Here is a 22,678-nt window from a genome sequence, read left to right on the forward strand (position 1 = left end):
GAGAAGACATCAAGGAAACCTCTGAGAATGAGAGATGAGGTGGGCAGAGGGACTCCACTGTCTGCCAGTTGTGTGAAAGTATAATTAAAAACACACTCTGCTCCTAACTCAGAAATCCTCTCTACCAAGGTAGAGGAAGCAAACGCTTTTATTAATGAAATCAAACACCGAGGTGGAAGGCTGCGCACTTCATGGAGGTCTGCTAAGTGGCTGGGCACACAGGCCTTAGCCCCAATCCTTGAGACAGCCAGACAGACGCAGGCTACTCTGTTAGCCTTTTGTAAGACAAACAATTCCTGCTCTTCAAGGATGAGGACTTGATAGCACTGCTTCTCAAACTTGGTTCACCGTAACTTTGTCTGGTGGTTGAGATAATTACCTGTGTTTGTCCAGAAGAAAAACAAACTTCTCAGCTCTGCATACGAGGTCATTTTGCAAGCTAAACTAGGTGCCCAAGCTAGTCAGACACCTGTCCTAGAGCACACCCTCCCCGCCCAGCAGGTCAGGACATTATTTTCTGATACTTATCTTTTAAAGATTTTGTATCCCAGGGCCTTACTGGAGACTTTCTTGGGTCCTAAGCGACACAAGATGGGCTACAAAAGCTGATCAAATCTTCAAAAGGATTTATATGCAGTTCAAAGAGTTGAGAAAGGCTCATGATTACACATTATCTGAAGTAGATGCTCCTAGAAAAAAGAGAGAAAAAAATTTCTTCCTTCATAAGCAATGGGAGAATGAAGCCTTTTAGTTTTAATTTGTATTTGTCCTTACAAATTGAAATGCAATCCAGTTTTAGCAGTAAAATCGATGGTGAAAGCAAGGCAGTGCTCTGAAGTTATGCACCGAAATCTAATTCACCACAGGCAATTGGCCAAAGACTCAATTGGCTAAATTACTAATTGTGGATTCTTTTACCCACTTAAACAGCAATGATTCCTACTGTGTGATGTGAATAAAAGAGTTTTGGATAATCTGTACAGAACTTTGGTTGATCAGTTTTCAGTTTGACTTCATAGCAATTCTTTAAAGAATATTTGATTTTGTAGACACAAAAGGTCATAACGTAGTCTTCAAATAAATATGATCATCTTGAATGTGTTCAGTGATTTTTATTATTATAGCCATTAAGATGTGCCTCTATCGTATATTCACGGACATATTCAATAAAGCTCTTCTGGTTCACACTATAATGAAATTTCCAGTTTTACTTTGGGAATTTTTCAGCATCCTTCCAAATCCTTTTCAAGCTGTTTGAAATTTTTTCCATAATTTACTAATGTTAGGATGGTTTGGCAATTTCTAGCAAGTTTTCAGGATTTAGTAAGGTACCAAAGATTTATTCTTTCTAAATATGTACAAATTAACTGTGAGGTTCTTTAGCAGGATGATTTTTAATATACTTTATACATTTATTGAGCGCTTTTATCACTTGGCCATTTTCACATCTACATTTTTTCTAATACTGAGGACTGAAGCCAGGGCTTTCACACTGAGCTGCATCCCCAGTATCCCGAGCTGTGTGTGCCTCCAGCACGCTTTCACTCCTGCTCTCTCTGTCTCTGTCTCTCTGTCTCCTCTCCTGTCTTCCCCTCCCTTCCTCCCCTCCCCTCTCCTCTCTCCAAGATAGGATCTCTTTGAATTGCTAAATGGCCTAAGCTAGACTCACATTTGTCATCCTTATGACTCATCCTCCCAAGTACTGGGATCCAAGGGCTACGTTACCAACCCTGGCCTGTTCTTCCTTTAAACAGAGTTACCTGGCTCCTCCCTCGCTCCCTGGTTGCTCCAGGTGGCTAAGAAGAAACTAAGGTCAGAGAAAGTTAAGGGGAAGGTGCAGGCTGACAGGAGCCTGAGAAAGTGCAAGCACAGCACACGAAGCCCCTGGTTCTGGCTCCTCCAAGGACACTTTACTTCTCCAAGAATCATAGTTTTGATAAATTTGTCAGCTAAGCAGATCTTGCCTTTGGCAAACTTATCCTTTTCTGCGCTGACTTTCAGCACTGTCCAGGACAATGGGGACCCAGGGCGAGGAGGGCGGGTCCTGGGAAACAATGGGACACAAACAAACCGGAAAGCCCTGGTGCTTGAGTGGATGGAGCACAATGACAGAGTCTATGTAAAAGAAACCCCATGGGAGGAAGTCAGCAAGGAGCGAGGGACCAAGGTAATGATTTCTAGCAGGAACCAACACAGAAATATTTTTAGAAACTGGAAGGTAAAAAAATATAGATGTAAGTTTCTTAAAAAATGTTCAGTAAGAAGTCTGTAAAAGCCTATACCTAAAGAATTATTTTAAACAGATAATTTTGACTAGTAACATTTCAAAAATAGAATATTTAAATATTTCTGTATAACAAAATTCCCCCTAAATGATTGAAATTTGGATGAAAATTTGAATAAAGAGGTTTTGGCAAACTGCATAACAGTTTTTATTTTTAACAGGAAAAATGCTTAGATGATCATTGAAAAAGAAAAAAAATACTCAAAACCAAAAATTATTAATGCATAATCAGTAAAGTAAGTGGCCACCGGAAATGAAATGTTTGCCTTATTGTGCAGTTCTGATACATCATTCTTATTTTTAATCTATTTGAGCTAAAAATTTTAGAAACTACTTAAGGAAGTCAATATATCTACTTTCACCATTTATCACTTGATAATAAAATGTGCACAGGTTTTGTTAATGGATGAGATTTGAATGTAGAGATTTTGCTTCTCGTGCCTAAAGTGAAACTTAGGACTTTCAGTCTTTGGCCTTCTCATCATTGCAAATGACACGAATTTAGAACTGTTTGCTTATTATTCTTCTCAAGTTTTATTTATTCTGAATTACAGCCTAAAATCTTACTACGTAAGGATAAATTATAGTAAATGCTAAATATTTTTCATAAAAAAATCAAAAGCTACTTTTTAATTTGGCAAAGGATAAAAATTGGATTATTCTTTCATTACACTATGTTCTGTTCTGACTGCTTCTGGAAATGTGTTCCTCCTCTTGGCAAGGAGACTAAAATTAATATATTCAGCAAGTCCAGGGCAAGTTGTTAAAAGTGTTATGTGGTTTTCACAATTCACAGTAATTGTGAAATTCTTCTCATTTTATTTTTCTAATGAGAAACATGTTACTTTTGTTTCAAAACAAGGTGATAGCCTACCTTCACAAAAGCATATTTATTTTACTATTAAAAACAAAGATTCTCTGATAGGCATAGTAATACACGCAATTCCAGCACTTTGAGAGACTGAGGCAGAAATATCTCAAATTTGGGCCTAGACTGAATAACTCAGCAACTTAGTGAGATCTTGTTTCAAAAAAAAGGAGGAAGAGGAGGAGGAGAAAGAGGAGGAGAAGAAGAAGGAGGAGGAGGAGGAGAAGAACAACAAAAAGAAAGAGGAAAGGAAAAGGAAAAGCCTGGGGTTGTAGCTACTCCACTGAGAAGGCCCTGGGTTTAATCCCCAGTACCACAAAAAAGACATTTTTAAAGGATCCCACAAATTCCAGTAGTGTGAACTCCACGTTTCCTTTGACCCACTGCTGTCTCCATGCGAGGATCCATGCGAGGACGCTCTTGTGCACAGCTAACCGAGACGGGTCACCTCGTGGTGGGACGCGCCCGTGGGTCTGCCTTTTCCTGATGTACTCTACTGCAGTATGCTCAGGGGACGTGTGACTGCACACTTTTCTTGTGCTGTTAGGCAGTCACAGGCAAAACATTCAATAGCACGTGTCCTGCTAGGGGCAGGAACACAGCCAGCTCCTGGCGGTCCTGTCCTGTAGGAAGTGTGCGGTGGTGGCGAGTGCAGAGTTCCCAGTGGTCTGCAAGTTCAGAGTGACTTAAATAGCGACAGTAACAAGTCTGTGAGATCAGGAGGCCATCCACGGAATGAGTGCATTGGATGCCAGGACAGAATGACTACTTGCTGTTTTTTTTTTTTTTTTTGCAATTCATGCAAGGCTTTAAAAGATATATTAATTTTTATTCATTACATAAAGTGACAGTAGTGTCAAGAGAAAAAGTAATTAAGACAAATTTTGTGAGATATTTAGTCTGGTGCTGGGTAGAGATAAATGCTCCAAGACAGGCAGGGGAACATACACCTGTGATTCCAGCACACTGGGAGGCTGAGGCAGGAGACTTTAAATTTGAGCCTGGACAACTTAGCAAGACACTGCTTGAAAAAGAGGGTGGGGTCCTGGGAATGTAGTGCAGTGAAAGACCCTGGGTCCAGTATGCCTACTAGTGCAAACATATAAAAATAAATAGATATGTAAATGTTTGATAAGTGTTGGCCATTGTTGCTGGTTCAGAGAAAATCGTAGCTCATCTGAACTACCCATAAGGTACGCAAATCTGCTTGGTAAATAGCTCCATTTTAAATGTGAGTCACAGCTCCATTGGCCCTGAAATTTTAAGCCAAATACAATCATGATTCAAGCATTGTTAGGTCTTTGAAAGTGTAAACCAGACCTGGAAATGGCTCCTTACTCTCCCCAGGAGGAGAGAGAAGAGAGAGGGAGAGACACGTACGAGTGTGCATGCTTGTGAGTTGGTGTAAGGATCCTTTCTTCTTCATACCTTGCTTTTCTTGGTGACGTCATTACTCCATCCCTTACCCAGTGTCTGCTCCTCTGGCCGGAGTGATTCACGGTGGAAGGCCATGACAGGCACTTCCCAGGGCCCATCTTCGGTGAGTGCTGACCACCAAATGTCTGATGAGGAATAAACCCTTGACTCCACGGAAGGGATTCATTCCAGTGTAAGATTTCACATTTCCCCTTCAGTGTGCAGGTTTGCACCGACTGTGTGTGCTAAACTCTTCCACAAAGGAAAGCTCGCAGCCCGCCCTGCAGGCCCTGTCACGTCCTGCAACTTCATATTCCTCTCCAGCATTCTCTTGTCTGGGAGACTTAGCTTACAGCACCCCCAAGATCTTTTTTTTTTTTTTTTGGTTTTTCTCCGGTACCGGGAACCGAACTCACGACCTTGCACTTGCCAGGCAGGCGCTTTTTGCCGCTGAGCTAAATCCCCAGCCCCCCCAAGATCTTGAAACAGAGAGGCAAGCTTCCTGTTAAAGGAAGTATGTAACTTCCACATTCTCCAGAAGCAGCCTAAACTAATCAGATGACCAGTGCTAAGGTCTGCTGGTTTGTTGACCCTGATTTTACCGGCTCCAATCCTCCAAGCATTACAAAAAATGCAATCATTGTAAAAGTGTTTTGGCCTGGGGATCTCAAATTTTCTTCCAAACTAACATCTTTAATTTTTTAACTTAGAAATTCTGGCAGAAACTACAGCCTAGATAGTTTTCAGAATATATGCAGAATTGCCAGTTTTCTTTTTTTATATCCCTTTCTTCATAATTTTACATGAAGTATATGGGTGAGGTCAATCTTCTGAAACTTGTTGGCATTTCATCCAGGTTGTCTGCACTTAAATGCTACAGGGAATCTGGCTTTTGTTTTTTCTGAGTCTTGTGGCATCTTTCTTCCAAATTTCTCCAGGAAAATGTCGAGTGTTTTACCAGCTTTACTTGTGTGTCAATACTTGCTGAACAAGTGAACGAATGTCAAGCAAACATTTTCATCGCTTTTCTGCAGTGCTGTTGGATGGTAGGACCTTCTTAAAGACTTAACTAAGCTGAGAGATCTGACCTTGGCCTTCTAGGACCTGATCAGTGGCTAGCCGTTCGGCCTCTGGGAAATTCCTTCAATTCACATTGTGTGTTCCATGTTAATCCTTTTTTTTATTTTGTCTTTTTGAGACAGGGTTTCACTGTAAAGTTCAGGCTTGAGCTTATTTTATAGCCCAGGTTGAGCTCAAACACAGTGATCCTCCTGCCTCAGCCTACTGGGTGCTGGGATCACAGGCATATGCTGACACGACTGGCCATGTTCATATTTTTAATCTGCTTTTGATGAACCTTGTATTTGACTACTTTTTGGTATCTATACATTTGTACACCCTAAAATGAACAGATCTGAGGAAAAACAAAAGAGTGAAATGAGATGTTCGGTTTCAAAATTGGTTCTTATTTCTACCTTTGGCAGAATCATCCACACCCATTTTCCTCCATCCTTTATTGTCGCATGGTATGGCCAGAGCTTGCTGTAAGCAGCCCTGTGTGTCATCTGTTTATTGTAGCCTTCTTCTCAGTGGACTGAAAAAACAACAGGATGTGACTCTCGATGTAGCTGGAGATTGTCACCTGTCATAGTGCAGAACCCAGAGAGATACGCAGAATGTCAGCTGCCCTGATTGTGTCGCCCAGTGTGTCATGCAGAGCCAGCTTTGAGAACTGCCCGCCACCCTGGTATAGCAGAGACAGCTCCCCTCCGCTAGGACCCCACTGCCCAGAGACAAATGTCCTTACATGTCTTGTCAGGGCAAAACGCTTGACTATGCAAGAGCTGAAGGCAATGCAACGTTAATGATGGGATGCTATTAGTTTTTACATAATCACACACTTCAGAAAGGGAGAAGATGGGGCTCTTTTCAGAGATCTGTTTATTCTATCCTGAATGACAAATTAGTGGACTGTTTCCCATCTGTCAGAGCCTGACAATCAGTTCTTGGTAGGGCTGGTGATCTGGGGACATGTACATTGAAAGTTTAGACTTGGAATAGACTCACTCCTCTTAGAATGCTGCGGAGGGAGGGTCGAGTGTCACGGGTCATGTATGGGGTGGTGGGAGTCTTGAGGGGATGACAGTCACTGAATTTGCTGATTGCTGCCTTAAATTTCTTGTTTGTGAGCAGATCTCTGACATTCATCTGCTCTTCTAAATCAAGTATTTTCACCAACACAGGAACCTCCCATTCCTAGCCATTAAAAAAATAATCCGAACACTTTTAACTCCCTCAGTGCCACAGAAGGGGCGTTCATGGACCTCATTTCAACTTCGCTCCCAGTGAAGCCAAATTAATGACGTGGGCAGACATCAGATCATTTTGGCCTTTTTCCACACTATGCGTGTGTGAAGGAAATTTGATATTAAGCCACACAAATGGACCTTTCCAAAGACTTTTGAGGGGGGCTGAGCCTTTCAATCATAACCCTATTTGCATGGTACCTCAGATGTGACCCCTCCTTTATTTTTTAGGGAACTGAGTCTACCATGTCCCGGCTTCTAGTAATACACTTTCTCATGTTATCATCATAACCTAGTAAGAAGATAAAGAATATTTATACCACTTTTAAAACTACCTGATTATAAGATTTTATATTAATTAGTAAAATAAGAACACAAACGATGAATATGAGCCTTTTATAAATTACATAGCTCCTACATAATTTTTTCAGTTTTGAGAAATTCATTGCAAAAACCGCATAGAATGTGCCCTCATCCCAAAAGTAGGCTACTCTGCCAATACAGCATGCTTTATTTTAAAACGTGGCATTACACGGTCTCAGATCCACATATACAGATGATCTTTCATGGTGTGGCTGTAACACAGCACGCATTAGAATCAAAGGTTACATTTCTTGGTACTTTGAACTTGGTTCTACACTTTCTAGGAGACTTTTTACTGCCCACGTAGTTGGACCAGTCACCCAACTAGGAATTAAAACTGAGGAAGATCCTCAATAACAATCTTCAGAAATCCACAGGAACAAATGGCAAGACTCATAAGACTAATTTTGCAGCAAAGTTATAATTCTTACTAGAAGTATACATGTGAATTTTAATGGAACATTGACTTTCCAGCTTCATCTTTGAAATTTCTGTTCATAAGTTAGCATCAGTTTTGCTCTTTAACTTTCCAAAAGCACTGACAGATACTCTCTGAATAATTGCCTTAGAAAGAGATTACTTCTTGTATTTTGGGTTAGATTTTTGTGGATCAACTTGAACTTGAAAATATTTTCAATGCTTTGCATGAACATAACAGTAATTACTAAAATATTTATCTTTCTTATTCAATTTTAAAGTTACTTGTATTGGTGGCAAATTCTTTGAAGCCAACATTAATTCCGAGATTTATCAAAATGTCACTGAAAATATGAGAGTATACAATAAGGTTAAAGTTGTCCCTCATTCTAAAATGACTAGTGTCATGTTCCAAGCTATAGAAAAATAGAAAATATAGTCCCAGTTTGACGCAAAAAATTTTTAAGAATTACCTTTCAGGCATAAAGAACGTCCTCTATGCTGGCTGAGGGGACTGTGCTGGTTCCGTATCTCTCTCGTAAAGGTAGGCTGCAGTGTGAGCTCATACTTTAAGGTGACTTTCTGTATCTAGTCTCAGAGAAACGTCTGGAAATAACCTTTTGCTGCTTAAGTTTCTACTGAATGAACTCGATACATGAAAGTCTTATAAAAACCATTGTTAACATTGCTGAACTCTTGGTCTTTTTTTAAATTTTATCAGTATATGTGTGTCATACATGATATTCACATTCTTTATGTGGATTTGGTACACATACATGACACATCTTGGTTCTCCTTTTTCTTTGTCCATCCCCTTTCCTTTCTTTCCCTTCTCCCTCCACCCATCCTTTGCTCCCCTCTTTTTTGTCAGTCATTCTTGTGATACAGTTCAAGTGTTTAAGGCATGATTGAAGTCTTCCTTTCTTTTCAATGCATGAAAATAATCTTATGGTGACTGTTTTTTAGTAACATGAAGATATGGATGTGTAAAACATGAAAAGATTTTACTAATTCAGGCATTTTTAAAACAAAGGAAAAAAGGATGTAATTTTGATCATAAATATAATGTCCCTAGAAGGAGAGATAATGTTGGTGCAGGTTAAAAGAAATATCCCCCCAAAAGATCGTGTGTTCAGAAGGGGTTTTTAAAGGTGTTCAGATCATGGATGTGGTAATTTCATCAATGGAGTAATCTGTCCATGAGATCACAGCTAATGTGCCTTTAGGAGGTGGAGCCAGTTGGAAAAAACATGTCACTGGGCAAGTGCCCTGCTGTGCGCCATTCACAGTTCCTCTCTGGATCTCTGGCTTTTTCCACATTTCTCTGCTTCCTGATGGCCATGGACAGAGTGGCTTTCCTCACCGTATGCTTCTGCCAAGATATTTCTCCCTGGGAGCCCGCTGACCATGGACTGCAACTTCTGAAACTGTGGGCTACAGTAAATCTGTCCTCCTTCAAGTTGTAGGCGTCAGGTATTTCTTCTGTAAAAGTCAGGTATACTGAAAAGATGACTAATACAGATGGCCACTGTTTTTACGTTTTGGTTGGTTTTATTTTGTGTGAGGGTTTGTCTCAGACTTCTTTATGGCATACGTCACCTTCAGGGCTTAATACTTAATAAAAAGTTGACCACTTTTCTTCTCTGATTCATAGGGTGTTTTATCAACTGGCTTTAGAGTTACTCTAACCATGTTGCATAAGCTCCCGGTAACACAGGAGGGCTCAGAAAGCTTCTGAGTACAAGAATTAGAAACGTTCAGCTGTTACCAGGATCACCTTCCTCTGTCTGCCTCCAAAGTGTAAGGGATTAGGAAATAGGGTGAAAAGACAGAGCAAGACAAGCAAAGTGGTGGTGGGAGGTAGAGTTTGGGGCCAGATGGAGAACAACAGACCTCTGTGGCAGCAGCTGTGCCCCTCAGGTGAAGGGTCACATCATCAGTTCTATATGTATTTAAACATGACACTCGTGACAGTCACTTCTGTGAAAGGAGGAATCTCTTGCGCAGTTCTGACTCACTACTGACTGTATCAGTAGGGTAACGAGTCACATTGAAGAGGTTTCGATTTGGCCTGGTAGAATACCAAAGTGCCCAGCAACACGGATAAGCCATACAGGCGAAGGATTATAATGTTTTCTTTATAACTTTAACAGTGGCCTGAGGGGCAGATGGCTAAAATTTTTCTCCCAATTTGTGGGTTTTCTTTTTATTCTGTTGGTGATTTCTTTAGATGTGCAAAATCTTTTCAATAAGATGAGATGCCAGTTGTTGATTGTTTGAAGTATTTCCTGTGCAGCTTAGTTTTTGTTCATGAACTCTCTGCCTAGCCCTATGTCTTCAAGGTTTTTCCTGCTTTCTCTTCCAGTAGATTTAGTGTTTCTCTTTTAATATTTAGATCTGTGATCCATGTTGACTTGTATTTGGTGCATCCTATCACCTTATCTGAAATTCTGTATTGCTTTTATTGTTTCTGGGTTGTTTTGTAAATGCCTGCGTGTTTTAAATATGTTTTCGTTCTTTTATCTTTAAAATAAAAAACGGTGGTAATAGTAAGCTGAGGATACAGTCAGCTGATGTATTTCCCACACCTTCTGAAATGAAAACATGGAGCCCTTTTAGAAGCAAGAAAACTGAGATCAGGAGAGATTGCACACTTCATCTATTGTTATGGCTTGTATCTAAATGCTCCCCAACCACACTGCTGAGTGCCTGAAGGCCTCATGGGAGAGCCTTTAGGAGGGCTTGGATCATGGGTGTCTGAGACTTGATCATGGGTGTGTAATACTGGATCTTAAGTGATCGATCACTGGGTTAGTCCTTTGATTGGCTTAGCACAGTTCTGGTTATCAATAATGGGAAGGTCTGCTTTGGGTATGACTGACACCAACCAATGTGTTGTACCTGAATGGAATAAAGAGGAGAAGAAAGGTTGCTACTGATTGCCTTCTGCCTGCCAGGCCATGAGTCGTTTCTGCTCTGTGATGTTTCCCTGCCTTAGAACCAGCTGACTCTGGGTGGAAACTTCTATAAATGGTGAGCTAAAATACCTTTTCCTCCTTTAAACTGTGGATGTTGGGTATTCTGTCCCAGCAACAGGAAAATAACTAAGACAGCTAAGCCCACAGCTTGTCTTCAAACCCCGTCTAATGTCAGGGCCTGTGCACTTCTGGCTCCTGATGATAAAGTGGTCGAAGCACAGTGACACTTTAGCTGACATCCATAAGAGCTGAAACCTTTTAGTAACTTAAACCCAAAGAAAATTATGAGGCTGTTACTCAGTAAATGAGTTATCTGTATTCATGCTGAACAATGAATTACAACAGACTTTGTGGCTTATGAACACACTCACTTACTATCATCCCATGTCTGTGGACAGGGAATCCAAGAGGGCTTAGATATCTCCTCACCCTGGATCTCCCCAAAGCAGCATTTGCCATATTGATGAAGGCTGAATCCTCACATGAGGGCTTTGCTGTGGGAAGACCCATTTTTCAGCTCTGTGCTTATTGGTGGGATTCAAGTTCTTGTACGTTGTTGGACTACAGACTGATTTTTTGCCATTGGCTATCAGTGACGCTCAATTCCTGAATACCTGGATCTCTCCAACATGGTAGATTGCTCACTGGGTACAACTCTGAGATGGCTTTCAACAGATTTGGAGAGGAGAAAAATGCCTTGTAATAAGAAATGACATGCATAGAAATTGACTATACAGCACAATGCTAAAACAAAAATAATTTAGTTAAATAATCAGAAAATAAAATCATTGAGTTAAAATTTAAACATGAAGCCATCTGTTTACAAAGTCCAAGTTTACTCCAAGTTGTCCAAGGTGGGTTTGATTTTGCCTTTACTGCTGTCCTAAATGCATTATGTGAATATCTACGTGCAGACGTGTGCTGTTAGAGTGAACTGGCAATTATTACTTCAGGAAAAGAAGTTCAATCCTTTTGTTTAAAGCAACAACTCCCTCAGCAGAGTGAGGATAATTAACATGTGGTCTGTTTACTTCAGAGATGCACAGTATTTTTTCCTTTGACATTGAAATGAGCAATTCTAGAGGAAAACCTGTCATACAAATCCATTTGACAAAATCATAATTTGCTTTCATGTATCTCTGGTATTTGTCATGATAAAGACATTTTAGATTAGGTTTTAAAAGAGGCAGCCAAGCGTGGTGGCATATGCCTGTAATGCCAGCAGTCTGGGAGACTGAGGAAGGAGGATCACAAATTAGAGCCCAGCAATTTCTCGACTTAGCAAGACCATGTCTCAAAATTAAAAAATCAAAAAAGGATAGGAATCTGGATCATTGAAGAGGCCCTGGGTTCAATCCCTATCCCGACCCCTGAAAAAGAGGCAACACAGGTACTAGTGTACATGAAAATTAAATCTTCTTAGCATGGCAGATTTGACCTTAGTTCCTTACCATGCAGATTTACATGTTGCCTGAGCTGGAAGATGAACACAGTCAAACTTTATTTACACTGCAGAGTTCTCATACCCGTCTGCAGTGACTCTGAGCTAATCAGGCACCCAAATCATTTCATTGGCATGTCCACATGGGGTCCTTTCTAAACTGGCCAGGTGATTTATTTAGGTTTTTTTTCTATTTTTTTTACTCTAAAGAGAATAAAAATAATAAATAAAAAACATTAGAAATGACACAGAATTTCAAAAAACAAGATGATACGAATTCAACAATGGTAGTTATATTGTATATTGTTGTCTTCCAAGCAGTTGTTCAGATTGCCAGATATACACATGGAAACTTGATCAAAAAATTAAGCATTAACTGTTCCTTTCAATAAACCAATAGAAATTAGTAGTACATTTTTTCATCTACTTATTTGCCATTTGTATTTCCTCATCTGAGAAGTGTGTATTCACCTCAGATGCACATTTTTGAATTGGGTCTTTGAATTTTGGGGGCATGATATTTGTATTTCTTTATATGTTCTAGGTAAAAGTCCTTTGTCTGAGGGAAAGTTCGCTAAAATTTTTCCCCAACTCATGAGTTTTCTTTTCACTGTGTTGGTAATTTCTTTTGATGTGCAAAAACTTTTCAATAGCATGAGAGACCCAGAATAGCAAAAGCAATCCTGGGCCCAAAGGTAAGGCAGGAGGCATCATAACCCCTGACTTGAAAGTATACTGCAAAGCTACTATGATAAAATCAGCATGGTATAGGCAAAAGCAAAGACCTGAGGATCAGTGGAACAGACTAGACGATGCAGGCCCAACCACAAACACACTAAGCTACCTTATCTTTGACAAAGGGGCCAATTATGTTCACTGGAAGAAAGATAGCCTCTTTAATAAATGGTGCTGGAAAAACTGACTCTCCGCATGATGAAGGCTAAATCTAGACCCATATCTATCACCATGCACTAAACTAAAGTCAAAATGGATCAAAGATCTAAATTTTAAAATAGAAACACTAAATCTAATGGAAGAGAAAGTAGGTAGAAATCTTGAAGACAGAGTAGGCAGAGAATTCATGAACAAAAACCAAACTACACAGGAAATACTTAAAAGAATCAGCAGCTAGGATCACAGCTTAGTGATTTATTTTTGAGCATTGTGATACATCAAGATTTAGTTCAAACTCTATGTCTTTACAGAAGTCTACAGGAGATTCTTAAAAAGTAAAAAAGTGCCAAGGAAAGACAAAGGAAATTTAAATTTGCATGCACTCAGACAACTCAAGATGCATGGTAGGAGTTGATCAATCATTGTTTCACAGTCAGTGTTGAGAATGAAAGAGGATGTTTGAAATATGTAATTTTCAAAAATATGTGTGCATTGACCAAATATTGTTTTATTGTTGGACTTTAAAAGGTTATACATAAAATAATTTTAATAAAATTACTTTCAAAATTTTAAAAATAACACAGTTTACATACATTAAAAAATCCTTCCACTTTCTGTGACTCATTTGAACACTATACAGTAACATAAACAGAATAATTATTCTTGTTCATTTTCATATGTTTTAATTTGAATATTGGCTAAATCTCTCCAAAACATTATGTCCCTCGTACTTTGCTGATGAATGTTTCTTAATTTTTTAAAAAAATCTAATTGCTTGCAATCTTCATCAGAGCTTCATTTCACATTTTCTTGTTTTATAAGCTTGTTATATAAATTCACAAAATTTGAAAATATTCTCATGTTCAATTAACTCTGACCATGATATGCTATTTTTATTGAGAAAAAAAAAATTCGTTACAAATGCTGAGGTACGTGGAAAATTTAGAGCAAATTCTGCCAACTGGTTAGTCTCACTATGACTGCTCATATTTTAATGTTAAATACTTGTGTACAAATATTACAGTCACCTTTTGTTATTTAATTCATACTGTCCTTGTCTGAAAATATTTTTGCCAAAACTTATCATTTTGTCTTTATCATTTCTTTAAAATATTTACCAATTTTAGACACCACAAAACTATAGTTTTCTAAACATCATGAAATTCCTCTGTAGATTATAACTGTACCCATGAAAAATTGTTCCTACAGTAAATTATTTCCACGAATTGAGACATTTAAAAACTCATTAAAAATGCCAACTAAATGCTGGGAAATTTTTGAACCTATCACATTATTGTGTTGAGGTTCATTTGTTCTGTTCTTTCTTTGTTGTTGTAAGGGTATGGTTTTTAATTTCTGTTTTATGTGCTTTATTTTCAACGCCCTAAGCCCTGCCCCCATAGACTAAACCCCATAGACCAGATTGCTTTGGTTAATTATTTATAAAATAATTCTTAATTCTCTATTTTATTTTAAAAGATGTTAAACAATTATAGTATTTATTTTATGGAAGAAAAAGTTCAATACCAGTTAACAGAAGTATGCCTGCAGTAATTTCCAAAGCAGTTCTTGAAAAGCCAGCATATTTCTGAAAATTGATATAAAGGCAACTTTTCATGACTTGCCCCCAAATTTCAATTGAAAATAAATGAAATTAATTTAAAAGAATAAGAAAAACAAATATTTTGCTTTTAATTAAATTACTTCCCAAATACTTCACATTGATTCCATAGGTTGGTCGGAAAAAAAAATCAAACTATTACTGGGACTAACTGATTTTTTTTTGGTTCCTGTTCTTTTTTTAATTCTACATGTTTGCAGTATATAGTGTTTACATTTCCCTTCTAAGTATCTTCCCCAAAATGTTAAAGACATCATGATGCAATGATCCACTCATACCTGCAATTTTAGCAGTGTGACTCATAGTATCTTTTTTTTTTTTTTTTTTTTTTTTTTTTTTTGGTTTTTCTCCAGTACCAGGAACCGAACTCATGACCTTGTGCTTGCCAGGCAGGCGCTTTGCCGCTGAGCTAAATCCCCAGCCCCTAGTATCCAATAAATAAGTATTTTTTAACTCCTGGTAACTGATATCTTGAAATTTCAACACAGACAGTCAGGATTTAGAGTGAGGAATTCCCTTTTGTAAAGCAGTCCTTCTCAAAGTCTGGCCCCAGACCAGCAGAAAGGATTGAAACTTGCTAGGCACACAAAATCCCAGGCCAGACCTCCAAAATCAGGGGTTTGGGAGTCTCTGTACATGTCCTCATGGTGCCCTGGGTATGCTCAACCTTGAGAACAAGTGTCAGGAAGTGCAGTTGAAGGCCACTTTCTGTACATCTATATTTATTCTCTAAATGCAAATTAGTTTTAAAGTTCACCTAAGGTAAAAAGTATTATATAGAGGAAAAAAATGTCAAGTAAATATCTACTATAAAAGAGACTTAGCTACTCTACTGAATAACCCTGCCTATCATTGCATAAATAACTAATAAGCTGAATTCATGTATGACTATAGCTAATTGTGTTTAAAAAACTAAAACTTAAAGGATGGCAAAATATCAGTTAATTAAATGCATGAGATATGGTATACAATTCCGAGAAAGGTATGAAGTCAACATAATATTAAGCTAATAGCATGACAGACAATTAGCAAAATGTTGATTCTAGTGTCATTTTTATTATACACCATGGCCTCATGGCATTTAAATTGAAATATTATGGCTTTTTAAAATAGCATTCTTAATAAATGACTTTAGTTGGTGTATCGTTGGATACAAATAATTCACTTTTCAGTAACAGGGTGTACTGAATGCTGCAGTTATGGCAAAGCTCATTTTCTTTTATTTGGTCTCATTTTTAATCACATGTTTATAAAAGAAGAACCAGAGTGGTAGACCTTTTAGTGGAAGTGGGTGCAGGAATTAGGGTATTCTACTATTCGTCTTTCCTCCGGGGTGCTCAGGTCCTTTCCCAGTATGGACTCTCTGAGGGCTTTGCGAGATAGAAAGATGCAGACTCTTCCTGCAAGTGGCAAACCAAAGGACGTGGAGCAACACAGGTCTGGAAGCGAAAGCTGAGGATGGCTGGGCCTGAACTCCCCAACGACAGGGGCCTCGGGCCTAGGGGTGACTGGGCCACAAAAAGGAGAAAAACTTTTCTGTCTCATCAACTGGATTGGTTTCTTCCTTCTGGGCCGTGTGAGTGTGTGTGTTCATGTGTGCGTGTGTGTGTGCGTGTGTCTGCGTGCTTGTATCTTGTGCTTTAGCTTTGAGTTATACATTCTAGGGAAGCGTATCACAGATTGGGTGAATCATGAATCTGCAACTGTTTATGCCAAAGTAAGCAGTGATCACATGGAGACCAATACCATACATACATCCGTACATACATAACTATGTTTATATGAAAGGTTCGTCCACCTCATCTCCTTTCTACAACAGCATGGCATGCATCTCTCTTAGGTTATATATTATGTAATACAGCCATTTGTTTCCCAATAAACGAAACAAAAATAAAAAGCCACTCCATACACACACACACACACACACACACACACACACGTATGCACACATAAATTGGCAGTACTTAGCAATGCTGGGGATTAAACAAAGGGCCTTTGCATTGAGCAATCTACAAACCCTGTTTTTATTTCATATTTTGAGACAGATTGTCAGTAAGTAACTGAGTGGTGCAGGGTGGGTTTGAATTTTTGATCCTCTTGACTCAGCCTCCCGGAGTTCTGGGAATAAAGAATTGTGCCCATGCCTGGCTTGTCCCTATAATTTGTATTCTGCTCTCTGGTGTCAGGCCGTGTCACTAAAGCAACACAACTGTGCTTCTTGTAAACTGTGACCACGTCAGATTGAAGATGTTTAGCAGGACCAGGAGTGAACGTTCTCAAACCCCACCTCACTTTCCTGCTCTAAACATGAAAGTATTCTAAGCACTCGCTGAGCTCCTCCTTCCTCAAATTCAGATGTTTAGGCTTAAAATGAGGAAGGCTCTTTTGTAACTGGAAAATCTTTGAAGAGAATTACTTGGCTTCTCTTATCTCCTGCACTTGAACATATGTGTGGGTTGTGTTTCCTTAACCATCAGTCCATCCTTTCAAGAGTGTAAAAACATCTGTCAAACATCAGCTACACATGGGTCATTGAACATCAGTGATCAACACTCATGATTATCAAGTTTTACTCTGAATTGCTTCAAGTTGCACAGAATTTACACTGGGAACAGCAACAAATAACGAACTTCCATCTGGCCAAAGCCTACTATAATATTTATCTACTTGTTCCAAAACAAAAAAAAAAAAATGAAAAAGAACATGAGAATCTTCATTTTAAAGTGCTCCACTCAATGTCCAGAAGTACCTATGAGAAGCCATGGACATTCTTTGAATTCAAGTTTCTGCTGTCCTCTAATTCTATGTTATTTAAGCTTTTGTGTGTGTTTGTTTTGAGTGAATTAGTCACAGCTACCCACACATAAGATTCTAGGACTTACTTTTTTTTGGAGGTGATTAAGATCAAGCTTTTCCCTTTCTCAAGCTATTGGATAACTGTGAGAATTCTGAAATTTAGGAAACTTAGGCTTTTGATCTGGATAGCTAAAATGGTAAAAAAAAAAAAAAAAAGTACATAAAAGATAATCGTTATGCACAATATGCTTTTCACGTCCTCCTCTAAAATGGGTGTTTAAAAGTGGGGAGTTGCATGCTCTACTGTGAAAGTTAGAGGAGAAAGTACCAAATTTATATTTTGAAATTGATAGCAGGGGTGAGTTATGAATCCATATTTTTTCTGTTTCTGGAACACTGTGGGGCTGGCAGAAGAAGAATGAATAAATATCAGTCAAGTTCCTGGGTAACAGGATTGATTATAGAATGGCATTATCCACTCCTGTGTGAGCCACTTTTCAGCACGACACCATTTCCATCACCAGCCTTGCATGCCAATTTCTGGGTTATTTGTAGGACGTTAGAATTTCTATAAACAGCAAGATGAAGCACAGAAGTAACTGCTGTTTCCCTTCCTCCTGTGATCCCACGTCAATTCAGCTTGGGCTAAGACTTAGGTCCTGAGGCATGAAGCTGGGAACAGTCACAGGTGAATGGACGCAGCAGACATGGAGGAAAGAGATGAACCCAAGACTGTGTCCCTAGGGAGCTCCTAGGAAGCCATCTGTTGATACCAAGTACTGGTCAGCTGTGGAGAGAAATGCAGGAAGACTGGAGAACATGGCAGCGAAGCAAAAGTACCATGCTAGGTGCTGGCCTTCCAGCATGGAGCTGTGCGTGGGAGCCATTTTGGTTGGTTGACATCATGTGCGTGTCACGGTCATCTCAATGTATGTGGGCAGTAGCTTGTAAGTGAATGACCCTGAGAGCTGTGGAGGTCCTCCCACACTTGCTTGGCATTTTATCACCCCAGATTTCCTTGTGTGTATTAGGCTATACTGAACACAGGCGGGGTCCCGTAGAATCTCTCAGTAATTTCCCCCTTTCTGTATCTCTCAGGTTTAGGGAAATGAAGGAAATGTAACAGAGGGAGAAGGCGTTCAACTACTGGCACTGCTGAAAGGCAGCAGGAAATGTCATTGTGGGGATGAGCCCGTGGCCGTCCCGCAGTGCTCCTCCTTGGCACTACCCTGGTGGGGTGTTGGGCTCAGGACTCAGAGCCAGCACGTACGTGTTCCTGGCAGAGGGGCCACGCAAACCAAACCCTGATCCAGTATGGCAGCTTCCACGAGCTACCTGGCTTTACTGGCTGCCATAATCTTATAGTCTGATTAATATCGCTCAGTCAGTACTGATAATTTCTTCATTTGTTATCTTTACCCAGAACTCTATCACTCACACACAACATCATGCTCATATAGTTCACAGTCATGAACAAATGTCAGAGATTCAGTCTGTAGCGCTAGGAGACTCACAGGTAGCCACCACAAAGTGCCATGTGAGGCAGAATCTTCCGGGCATGCCCTGGGCATTTCTAGGAGGTTCTCCACCTCTGCCTCCTGTGTCTGTGATCTCCGTGAGGCTGCTATGGACTCCAGTGTTGGGAACACCTGGGACTCTATAGTCACCCCAGGTCTGACCAAATAATCAGCAGTCAGCTCAACAACTGGCTGGGCAAGTAAACATAAATCCTTAAAGATTTATCAGTGGAATTGATATAGTCAGTGGGATCTACAAGATTACCTCAGGCTTAGAAAGTCACAAACTACTGCTACAGGCAGAAAACTGACCAACATTTGCACATCAGACTGATTTTCCTGCCCTAACAATCATAGACATCTTTGAGAAGTAACATTCTCCTTCCAAATGCAGCTCTGCAAGCTTCATTCATTTCAGGGGTGCTGTCTATTTCTGTATCTCTCCTAGCAGCCAGCATGTTAAATAGAAGGTTAAAAGATGTTGATTGATTTAACGGAGCGTGGCATCTTTGGGTCCCCACTGCCACGTCCACTTGCCTCATTTGGCTAGCTGTAGCAAAATCTTCCTGTTGCTGCAGTTGTCCCCCCTTTACCTGCTCTTGCCCATTGGTTTTCCTCCCACAGCTGCTTCTGGAAGCCCTGCTGGCCAGCAGCTCAAGCCTCACACCTTCCATCTCTTACCAATGCCCCATCCTCCATAACTGTTTCAGTCTCTTTTCACCTTTGAGAATCTTACATTAGTGTAGGTATTTTCATGAGAAAAACAATCTCAACAGTGGAACTCACCCTGAAGAAGCTTCAATAATGTCTGCATGGTATCAGATCTGTGCAGGCCCATCTGTATTTTAAAAATAAGTAGTTTAAGGAAACACTTCACTGATGAATTTAGACTATGCAATATCACCAACCTTGGTACCTGGTCATCAGATTGTCTACATACTGGTCTAGGAGGACCTCAGTTTATACCTTGGTCTTAGCTTGACTAATAATAGAACCCTCTTCCACTCTTAAAAGCATCCCAATTTGAATGATATACCAATTGGTCAAACTATGTATATTCTACACATTTACAAGTGCAGTGTTGACAGCAGCCTACCTGGACATGCTCAGATCCTTAAGGTTTTCTTCAGTATACTACTTCTTCCCTACCAGTGCTGGTCTAAGAGTTGTAGAAATATCTCCCAGTATGATTTAGATAAGTTACTGAACTAGTGACTTCTAGTAAAATGGAGATTACTGTTTTTAATTAATACCTTCCTATGAGCATGCACTAAAATAGCAACCTACAAGACTGAATGCCAACCAGGAAAAGGGTGATACAACTTATTAACATACTGCAAACTTGAGAAGTCTCTTTGGTGCTAGCACTGTGCTTATGTTACATTAGCACAAAATTTCCTACACATGGGACTGAGATTACCCAATTCCTACTTGCTTTGACTCTGCTTTCCCTATATTTATAATGCAGAAATTTATGTTTCATTGCTTTCATCAAATATGTCAGAAAGAGCCTCATCTTTGTTTCTTTATTATTGTTGATCATCAGACCTCTAGGGAGAAAAATGAAATATTTTATGCTGGAATTTTAAATTTCTATGATTAACCTAATTGAAATATGCTTTTGTATAGAGATAAAGTTTTGTCATGAGAATGAAGCAATCCTACCCACTCATCTTGCCCAAATTCCATTGTTAATTTTTCTGAGATAATTTTTGGAGAATTATTTTCTTCATTATGATTAGTTTAATCATTAAAATTACTCCTAGTTGATGCAAAAATCAACAACATTCCTACCTTTTCTTTATTTAAATTGAGTTATTTCATTACAATCTCCTCTGCTATTTCTCTCTGCTGGGGAAAGGAAGCCATTCAGAAACTGAGGGAGGAAAGGGACCCTTAGGTCACAAAGAAAATTCCTTGTTCCACACTCACCACAAAGACCTTTTTGTTTCCTCAGTGCTTACATCAAGTATAGAAGTTTGAGGAATTCTCATGAAGCCAAACGACTCAGATGACCTAGATGGGTAGAAAATTAACCTCTTCTTTCTGTTCTCCTTCCTTCTCTTCACCCTGAATAAAATGCTCACATTTGAAAATAATTCTAGAATGTTTGATAGCTGGAAAAAAAATAAATTGAAATCAAAGGATTTTCTTTTGTATGTAACAGTTTATGATAATTAAAGTGTTTGAATGAACTTTAACTCTCTTTGATGACTTATGGATTAGCTTTCTATCACTATAACAAAATACCCCTGGTAATCAGCTCATACAGAAAGGTTTTGTTTTGCTTTCGGAGGGTCCAGTTCATGGATGTTTGGCTCATTTTTTGGATCTGTGAAGAACCAGTGCTTCATCGCAGCAATACAGGCAGAGCAAAACCCCTCACCACAGGGCTGAGAAGGAAGAGGAAGTGAGAGGTGACCAGGGGCCCACAGTCCTCAGAAAATCCAACCTCCAATGACCTAAAGAGCTCCCATGAGGCTCTGCCTCCCAAAGGCACTGCCGCTCCCCATGGAGCCTCTCTGGGAATCCAGCCTTGAGCACGTGGGCACTCACTGTCATGCGAGGTCCAAGTGACAGCAGATTACTTAGTCATCATGGATAACGGAAGTTTATTTTTCACCCTCTTCCTTCTTTCCATCTCTTCCTTTTCTCTTCTGGGCTTTGCTACTCTGCCATGCACTGGCATCCTCTCTGTTCCTGAAATGAGTCACTACTTATCCCTTTAAAGCAGTCCTTGCCCGCCCCCCTCAGGAGCCCTGAACTCCTCCATGGTCCCTGTTTCAGCTTTGTAGATGAGGATCCTGAACCTAATCCTATTCAGCATGGTCCAAGTGTCCAACCCAGTTGTTGCTGCTTCTGAAGCGAAGCTCCCAACGCCACATGCGGACTTTGGAAGGAAGCAGCGGCCACCTGCTTGTGTGATGCTCCTCAACCCATTAGCTCCAGTTTTCCAGAGAGGGTGGTAAGGCCATGTTACTACTGGGGATAACACTTATTTGGAGAAAGAAATTTTTCCTTTTCTTTTTCTTTCTTTTTTCATGGTGCTAAGGGTTGAACTTTCTATTCTCCTTTGGTGATTTCTAAATCTCACCTGGCCCCCTAAAAGTCTTTGCCTCAAATATAGGAAAAGGGGACTTGAGCAAGGTAACATAGAGATATAGGGAGGCTTGGTGTCTTCCTTATCCCTGGAAAATCTTCACCCTGTGAACCTCTCTGACCACATCTGAGAATAAAACCCAGCACCCTTGCTTCAGGGCCCAGCTCTATCACACTCTGACAGGAAGCAGCTGGGGGCAGGAGAGGGCAGCATAGGGTGTGTCCCCAGAAAGGTTTAGATCCCATGAAGTGGAGCAGCTGAAGGGATGGAGGAGCATGCAAAGAGACTGAACGTTGTGCTGACATCTGAAAACTGAGGAGGGACACGGCCAGCCAGGCAAGCTACTGAGGTGCTGGCAGGGGTGGAGGCCAGAGGCAGAAAACCCAGGACCAGAAAGGGAAGAGGCTCTGGGGCTCCCTGCTGCACTCCAGGGCAGAAAGAGTCCCTTCCACATAGCCTGCCCTGCCTGCAAGTAACAAGCTAGAGGTCAGCAAGGGACAGACTGCACAGCAAGGGAAGACACAGCCCAGGACAACAGGGAGGGCACAGCCTGACGTGCAGGTGAAGTCTGGCAGCTGTTATTGTCATGCTGGACTGGGGATTTTAGCTCCTGACCTGAGACTATGTCTTCCAGTGAGAAAGTGTGCAGAGCCCTTCTCTGTGGACTGAGAGTTCTC

At 40.1% G+C, this 22,678-nt stretch overlaps 1 protein-coding gene and 1 long non-coding RNA gene across 4 annotated transcripts in view; one reads left to right on the forward strand and one right to left on the reverse strand.

Annotated features, from left to right (window-relative positions):
- Positions 1–22,678, forward strand: part of Fam155a (family with sequence similarity 155, member A) — a 582,136-nt gene that overhangs the window by 382,482 nt on the left and 176,976 nt on the right. The gene's annotated exons all lie outside the window — the stretch shown is intronic.
- Positions 535–20,784, reverse strand: LOC102025646. 2 transcript variants are annotated; one of them, XR_001234629.1, is made up of 4 exons: positions 20,696–20,784; positions 19,688–19,739; positions 6,044–6,162; positions 535–689 (listed from the first exon to the last, which is right to left on the reverse strand). It is a non-coding gene; the product is annotated as an uncharacterized LOC102025646 (long non-coding RNA). The 2 variants fall into 2 exon arrangements; XR_259297.1 differs by lacking the exons at positions 535–689; positions 6,044–6,162 and adding an exon at positions 17,641–18,171.

The sequence above is a fragment of the Chinchilla lanigera genome, unplaced genomic scaffold (assembly GCF_000276665.1).
Source record: "Chinchilla lanigera isolate Chin_1 unplaced genomic scaffold, ChiLan1.0 scaffold00003, whole genome shotgun sequence".
Classification (NCBI taxonomy): domain Eukaryota; kingdom Metazoa; phylum Chordata; class Mammalia; order Rodentia; family Chinchillidae; genus Chinchilla; species Chinchilla lanigera.